An 8,445-nucleotide genomic window follows, 5' to 3' on the forward strand; every position below is an offset into this window, starting at 1 on the left:
TATTTCGACTCCACTTGATCTGCAGATCACAGGGAGTGTTGTTGGGATTTTAACAGGGACAGGATATGACACCGGTATTTTGTCTTCCCTTTGCACTGAGCTGGAGAATTTTGCTTGCCCTCTTTTTCCCCACTCCTAGAGTCTCTCTGGAGGTCCTGCCTATAGAGGCCACATTTTTCTCTCCCAACTTGCTTCAGAGACTGTCAAAGAATGTTGATGGAGGGATGCAGAAGCGGGGATGAATTGCGAGGCTCTAAAGTCGATACCTGTTCAGAGGCTACCCTGAAAGTGAATGATTACGGGCAGGGAGAGTTTGCTGAAGTGGGCTGATGAATTGGGGCCCATACAGTCACAATAAAGATTGCGATGCTGTTAGGAGACCAGATTAGATTTTTCTGGGCTACAATAGGCTGCAATCATCTTGTTATGTCAGCTTGTTTATTGTTTGGGGTCCTGACTTATTTTCGAAGCGCAAGGTGTCTACAAAATAACTCTGCTGTAAACACGCAAATAATTTGGGTAGCAGACATTTAATCCCACCAGTGTTCCCCATTAATTAGTAGAATGGGTCGCCCGCCCTAGGGGGACGGTGACCCTGTATTGTTCAGGAATGCTTTCTCATGGTGGAAATTTCACACCCAGTAAATTGCTAATGAGTATGTCATTTTGCTGCTGAGTTTATCTGACATACTATTTCTCTTGCCATTGCCATTAGAGATAGAATTACTGTCAAATCGACTACAAAAAACAGAATTGATTTTTGATTAGAGTCCCTAGAACTAAAGGTTAAAGATGGTTTAAAGAAATGGAGCTGTGGCTTTCTCCTTAAGTATCCCCAAGATTGCTTCCTTAGTTTGCTAAGAAGCCAGAGCCCGCACCTGCAGAGAGGATGCTCCATAGTTAACCCCTTCATATTTTGCTGGAAACAAGAACATGAACAAATTCCTCTCCATCCCTGGCTCCAGCCCTTTTGCAAGTCAGTGGTGTCAGAGCGTCAAAGGAGAACAGATTGCTTTAGTTTGTGTAACAAGGGTTGCTGAAATGGCAATCTTACCTTCGCAGACGATTCGAGGAAGGCTCCGATAACCTCATGCAGGCGTTTCATATACAAGCAATTATAGGGAGATAGATTAGAGTGTCCAGAAGAATCATAACTTCCCTTTGCCTGATTTATAAGCCATATCCTGATTTTTTACAATACCATTTATAATATCAACACCATCTAGACAGCTGTCTATGGGAGCTGGTTCCTCCAAAGCATATGCTGGTGCCCAGCTCACACAGGAGATGAGCTCCTAGAGGCAAACTTCCTGGGAAAGCCGATCTCATGGAGAAATCCTGAGCTCAGGTTCTGGGGTCAGGGCTGGATGTGAGCCTGAGCTCTGCCACTCGTGAGCTGTGTGATGGTGGGCAAGTGGTTTAACCTCTGTGAGATTTGGTTTCTTCTTCTATAAATATGGGTAACAATACATCCTACGCAGTAGGATTGTTGTTTGCAGTAAATCAGCTGAATCTTATAAATGGATTAGCATAGTAAGCGACACAGAGTTGTTGTTCAGTTGCTCAGTCCTGTCCAACTCTTTGTGACCTCATGGACTGCAGCACACCAGGCTCCCCTGTCCTTCACCATCTCCTGGAATTTGCTCAAACTCATATCCATTGAGTTGATGATTCCATCCAACCATCTCATCCTCTGTCGCACCCTTCTCCTCCTGCCTTCAATCTTTTCCAGAGTCAGGGTCTTTTCCAATGAGTCAGCTCTTCAGATCAGATGACCAAAGTATTGGAACTTCAGCTTCAGCATCAGTACTCCCAATGAAGATTCAGGGTTGATTTCCCTTAGGATTGACTGGTTTGATCTCCTTGCAGTCCAAGGGACTCTCAAGAGTCTTCTCTAGCACCAAAGTTCAAAAACATCAATAGTTAGACACAGAGTTAGCATTCAATAAATATTAGCTACCATGAAGAGGGGGGAATGCAGTGTTGGAATTAAGACTTAAAACTGTCGGGAGCTCTGCTTGTAATTCATTCTCCCAAATAGCTGTTAGTTTGTATGATGTCACGGACACCCACGACTCATGCTACCTTTAGATCATCTCAATTATCTTTGCTGTTGTAGGAAAAACCTCTTTACATGGCCTGGCCTCTCTTACTTTTCATGTTTTCCAGTTCTTTCCCTGTGGCCGGGCTGAGTGCCCACTTGGCACATTATCACCACTCTGCCTTTTTTCACCTTGATGCTCCATCCACAGGAAGCCTGGTCCCCAGAGACCCCCTCCCCTTAGTCCTCGGTCTGAGAAGCTGAGAACAAGCAATTGAAGAAGACAAAGGATCTCCACTGCCCTGAGCATCAGCGATGGGAAGCCTGGATGCCCTGGCGCAGCAGAAATCCGGTTAGAGGCTCCACCTGTCCTTTGGCTAGCTTCCCATAGGAAGCCAAGACTCACCCCCGCCTGATAAGTTCTTTATGCTTTAAACAAAAGACATTATTGGAAGGAAGGGCACGAGTGTCTCAAAGTGGTATTTTGGTACTAAAGGATGTCTTAAAATAGCATGCTTATGCTTTCCACTGGGGCAGGAAGGACCTGAGGAGAGAGAACATTGAGTCTGGAGAAGCCAAAATGATTGCCAGGCATTATCGTCCCCTGATGGGTAAGAGGGCTCTCTCTGAGAAGTGGCAGTGTGCGTGGATGATGGGCTCCTGGGAGAGGAGAGGGCCCCGTGATTAAGTGGAGGCTGGACTCGCCCTCTCAAAGGACAGTGCCACGGAGACCCAGCACGCTGGAGCCCAGGTAGGCAGTAGGAAGAAGAGAAAGGTGATGAGTCTGTATCATTCCTTCCAAGCCTGATCGGAGACCCCGCAGATGCTAAACAGGGAGGCCGTAAGTGACCAGATGATGGCTACCCTCTGGTACTCAGGCCTCTGCTTCTGCATCCCCTATCTCTGTCGTCCAGTGCATTCATTGAGTGCCCCCCAGCCCTCCACCAAAGAACCCATTAAGTCACAAGTCTCAATGGCCAACACAGTAAATCCCCTACATGTGAGCGCTCAAGTTGTGACCTCTTAAAGATGCAAACGTGCCAGCCCCTGTGTGCCAGCCGTTGTACTGCACTATTGTGCTTTTCAAGGTATTGTAAGATTAAAACTGCTTTCTCTGTTTTTTGTGGGTTTTTTTTTCTTTTTTTTTTCCATTTATTTTTATTAGTTGGAGGCTAATTACTTTACAATATTGTAGTGGTTTTTGTCATACATTAACACGAATCAGCCATGGATTTACATGCATTCCCCATCCCGATCCCCCCTCCCACCTCCCTCTCCGCCCGATCCCTCTGGGTCTTCCCAGTGCACCAGGCCCGAGCACTTGTCTCATGCATCCAGCCTGGGCTGGTGATCTGTTTCACCCTAGAAAATAAACATATTTCGATGCTATTCTCTCGAAACATCCCACCCTCGCCTTCTCCCAGAGTCCAAAAGTCTGTTCTGTACATCTGTGTCTCTTTTTCTGTTTTGCATATAGGGTTATCGTTACCATCTTTCTAAATTCCATGTATATGTGTTAGTATACTGTATTGGTCTTTATCTTTCTGGCTTACTTCACTCTGTATAATGCACTCCAGTTTCATCCATCTCATTAGAACTGATTCAAATGAATTCTTTTTAATGGCTGAGTAATATTCCATGGTGTATATGTACCACAACTTCCTTATCCATTCGTCTGCTGATGGGCATCTAGGTTGCCTCCATGTCCTGGTTATTATAAACAGTGCTGGGATGAACATTGGGGTGCACGTGTCTCTTTCAGATCTGGTTTCCTCGGTGTGTATGCCCAGAAGTGGGATTGCTGGGTCATATGACAGTTCTATTTCAAGTTTTTTAAGAAATCTCCACACTGTTCTCCATAGCGGCTGTACTAGTTTGCATTCCCACCAACAGTGTAAGAGGGTTCCCTTTTCTCCACACCCTCTCCAGCATTTATTGCTTGTAGACTTTTGGATAGCAGCCATCCTGACTGGCGTGCAATGGTACCTCATTGTGGTTTTGATTTGCATTTCTCTGATAATGAGTGATGTTGAGCATCTTTTCATGTGTTTGTTAGCCATCTGTATGTCTTCTTTGGAGAAATGTCTGTTTAGTTCTTTGGCCCATTTTTTGATTGGGTCATTTATTTTTCTGGAATTGAGCTGCAGGAGTTGCTTGTATATTTTTGAGATTAATCCTTTGTCTGTTGCTTCATTTGCTATTATTTTCTCCCAGTCTGAGGGCTGTCTTTTCACCTTGCTTATAGTTTCCTTTGTTGTGCAAAAGCTTTTAAGTTTCATTAGGTCCCATTTGTTTATTTTTGCTTTTACTTCCAATATTCTGGGAGGTGGGTCATAGAGGATCCTGCTGTGATTTATGTCGGAGAGTGTTTTGCCTATGTTCTCCTTTAGGAGTTTTATAGTTTCTGGTCTTACATTTAGATCTTTAATCCATTTTGAGTTTATTTTTGTGTATGGTGTTAGAAAGTGTTCTAGTTTCATTCTTCTACAAGTGGTTGACCAGTTTTCCCAGCACCACTTGTTAAAGAGTTTGTCTTTTTTCCATTGTATATTCTTGCCTCCTTTGTCGAAGATAAGGTGTCCATAGGTTCGTGGATTTATCTCTGGGCTTTCTATTCTGTTCCATTGATCTATATTTCTGTCTTTGTGCCAGTACCATACTGTTTTTAATGTATTATTTGTGTGCAAAGTATTATAAACCTATTATAGTACAGCACTATAAAGCCAATCATGTTAGTTGGGTACCTGGGCTAACTTTACTGGGCTTACTAACAAATTGGACTAACAGACATGCAGTTGGAGTGGGTCTTGTTCACATGTAAGGGACTGTGCAGACATAATTCCCTAGGGGGGACAGAGAGGGTGTTACATGGTACACCTATTGTAGACAATTTCAAAATCCATGATATATATGTCTACTCCCCAAATTCTGTCTCTGATGGAATCTTTCTCTCTCCTACATCAGAGATCAATAAGCTTCTTCTTCAATGACCATCTATAGTAAATAGGCTTTGCAAGCAAAGAGGTAAAATCGAAGCTATTTCATGGGTACTTATATAATCATTGAAATGTAACCATTAAAAAATTGCAAAACTCACTCATAGCTCAAGGTCATGGAAATAGAGCTGGATTTGGCCTGTGGACTAGTTTGCTGACTTCTGTCCTACATAATTCTCAAATTTTGTGCTCACTGATTTGCCTTAATAGCCCTGAAGTACTTTAGAGCCTGTCTGAGCCTGAAGCCAGACCCCGTTTACAGAAACAAATCCAGTTTACAGATGCCACAACAGTTAATGGACTCTAAAGAGTTAACATGGAGAAGGAAATGGCAATCCATCCAGTATTCTTGCCTGGGAAATCCCATGAACAGAGATAGTGAGCTACAGTCCATGGAGGTCGCAAAAGAGTCAGACATGGCTCAGCAACTAAACAAAGAGTTAATAGGAACAAAATTGTTTGAAAATGATCAGGTAATGGGTAGGTTGTTGTTGTTTTTTTCCCCCATCATATGAGGAAAAACTGGGGACATTGGTGAAAAGGGACCGAATCTCAGGATTTCTGCCCGTGAGTCAGTGAAATTAGGTCATGTTTCCAAGTGAGGGCAATGCCTCTTGGTCTGCTCTGAGGGGAACTGGCCCAGTGATTTGTGGAGAAGGAGCCTGCAATTGCGATATCCGTGTTTATGTCCAGCTCAAACACAGGGTACATACATCCACTGGGCAAGATAAGACTCCTTAATACCAGACTTATTTTTCTTCAGAAGCCATCAAAGACAAATCACCCGGCTACCAAAGGACACAGATTTCTCCAGACGCAGCAGTCAGCAAAACTCAGCTGTCATGCATTCACTCACTTGTTCAGCAAACATTTATTAAACACCTACCTGCTTCAGAGATTTAAAAAAAAATGAAGCCAATGACCATGTCAAGTCAGGGTAGGGGAGAGAATTACAGAAATGGATAAGCTGCAGCCCATTTAGTCCAGAAAAGTTGCAAAAGTGCTGGGAGAAAGATCTGCCCAGACTAAAATGGGAGGGTATGGGAGTATGTGGGCAGGGGGTTGGGGGGACACCTCCCCAGACTGGGAGGGACGGAAAAGGGTTTCAAAAAAGGGACAGTTGGTCCAGAGAATCCAGAAGGCAGAGATAGCAAGAGGTATCCAGGCCCAGGCATATAAGAGCAAAAAAGAAACCAATACATAAGAGAACTGAAAGTGTGGAAGGGATAGAAGACAGAGGAGTGTCTCGTGTGTGTGTGTGTGTGTGTGTGTGTGTTTATGTTCAGATGGGAATGATACTGCAACACAGTGGCAGAAGATTGGGCTGACTTGTTAGGAGAAAGAAAATGAAAGGCCCTCCCAGCTTTACTTGGTGTTTATCTTTTATGCTTAAAGCAAGGAGATGCCTTTGGGAGACAAACAGAAGAGTGTCCAGATTTGCGTTCCCACAGATGAAAAATGCATAAGACCTGTGGCCCCAGTTGCCATCAGAATGAAGGTCAGTTCCTAAGCATGCATTTCAAGATCCTTTACAACCTGACTTCTCTCTGCCTTTCCAACTTCTCTTCTTTGCCTTCTTTCTGTCCCCCTCTGCTAGGCACCCCAAATACTAGACCTGCTAGAGCATTTCCTCCTTCCCTCAGCATGTCATTGGTTTGGTATTAGTTACCTTTTGCCACATAACAAATAGTCTAAAGCTTGGAAAAGCTTAAAACACAAACATTTATCACCCCAGTGAGTTTCCAAGGGTCAGGAATCCCAGGATGACTTAGCTGGGTGAGGCTGGCCCAGGGTCTTTCATGAGAGTGTCGCCAAGATGTCAGCTGAGGCTTCAGTTACTGGAAGGCTTGACTGGGGCTGAAGGACCAAATTCCAAGACGGTTCACTCCAAAGCAATTAACTAGGCCCTCAACTCCTCACTAGCTGTAGGCAGGAGGCCCCATTCCTCATGTCCACAGGGCTGCCTCTGTATTCTCCTGACATAGAGGCAACCTCCCCGAGAGCAAGCAATTTCAGAGAACAGAGAGGATCCCAAAGTACCTTCTATGACCAGCCTCATATGTCCCTGTGATGTCCACCATATTTCTGTTTCTGAGAAGCAGGTCACTAAGGTCTCCCCATTCTCAGGAGGGTAGGAATTAGGTTCCAGCTCTTTAAAGGAAGAGCATGAAAGATCCGCGGAACATGTTAATATCTTAAGGCTTCACCTGCTTTCATGTCGGTGTCCCTTTCTTTAAGTCCCCGATTGGGACACTTTTGCCAGGGGACTTGGGTCAGTATCTGGAAACGTTTTTAGTTGTCCCAAGCAGAGGGGAGTGTGCTGCTGGCAGCCCAAGACGAGAGGCCATGGCTGTCGTTAAACATGCTACAGTGTGGAGGGCAGCCCCTCCCCACCACAAAGAATTTTCTAGCCCAAAGTATCCGTAGTTCTGAGGCTGAGAAACCCTGGAATAAGCTGTTAGCAGCTATGTGTCTGGGCAACTTAGTTACTCATTCTAAGCCTTGATTTCCTCAGCGGTAAAATGGGGACACAGTGTAATCCACCTGGTGGAAAAACGAGATGATGCCTCTAAAGCAGGGGTCCCCAAACTTCAGGCTGCGGACCAGTACCTGCTGTCAGGTCAGTGATGACATTAGATTAGAAATAAAGTGCACAATAATTGTAATGTGCATAAATTGTCCCACAGCCATACCCCCAACCCCGGATTGTGGAAAAATTGTCTTCCACGAAATCAGTCCCTGCCACCATAAAGGTTGGGGACTGCTGCTCTAAAACACTTATGTAGTCAGTCAGAGGAGCACCTTCTCTGTGCTAGGACTCCAGGCTAGATCCAGGGAGCTTGGAGATAAACTAGCCAGGTCTGGCTCCTGAGCGTAGCATTTTGTGCTTGAAGCCGTAATCAATAGAGTCTGCGTTTTAGTATAATTTATCATGCAGAGGTCATTTTTTCCATTTTTTGTGAGAAAATCTTGGAGACAGGAGTGGTCCTCTTTTCAGGTCCAGCCCACTTAGGTGCCTAGCAACATGCTTTGCACAGAAAAGATACTCAATCAATGCTTGTTGAATTGAATTCCACCTGCTTGCTTCATGAAACGACTACTCTTTGTACGATTTTAAGGTGCTTAAAGTTTTAAAATGTACAAGCTGTTTAATAACACCTTTCAATTTTGTTAGAAATATTTGGGGAAAAACCCTCTATTAACTGTGTTTTTCCATTGTAAGATACATCCTGATTTGAAAAATGCTAAAATTTGAAAAACAAAATAGGCATTGCAAAATTGAGGAAATACGGTAATATTTGTATGTTGTTGTTTAGTTGCTGAGTCATGTCCGACTCTTTGCAACCCTGTGGACTCTAGCCTGATAGGTTCCTCTGTCCGTGGGACTTCCCAGGCAAGAGCACTGGA

This window comes from Odocoileus virginianus, chromosome 33 (assembly GCF_023699985.2).
Source record: "Odocoileus virginianus isolate 20LAN1187 ecotype Illinois chromosome 33, Ovbor_1.2, whole genome shotgun sequence".
Taxonomy (NCBI): domain Eukaryota; kingdom Metazoa; phylum Chordata; class Mammalia; order Artiodactyla; family Cervidae; genus Odocoileus; species Odocoileus virginianus.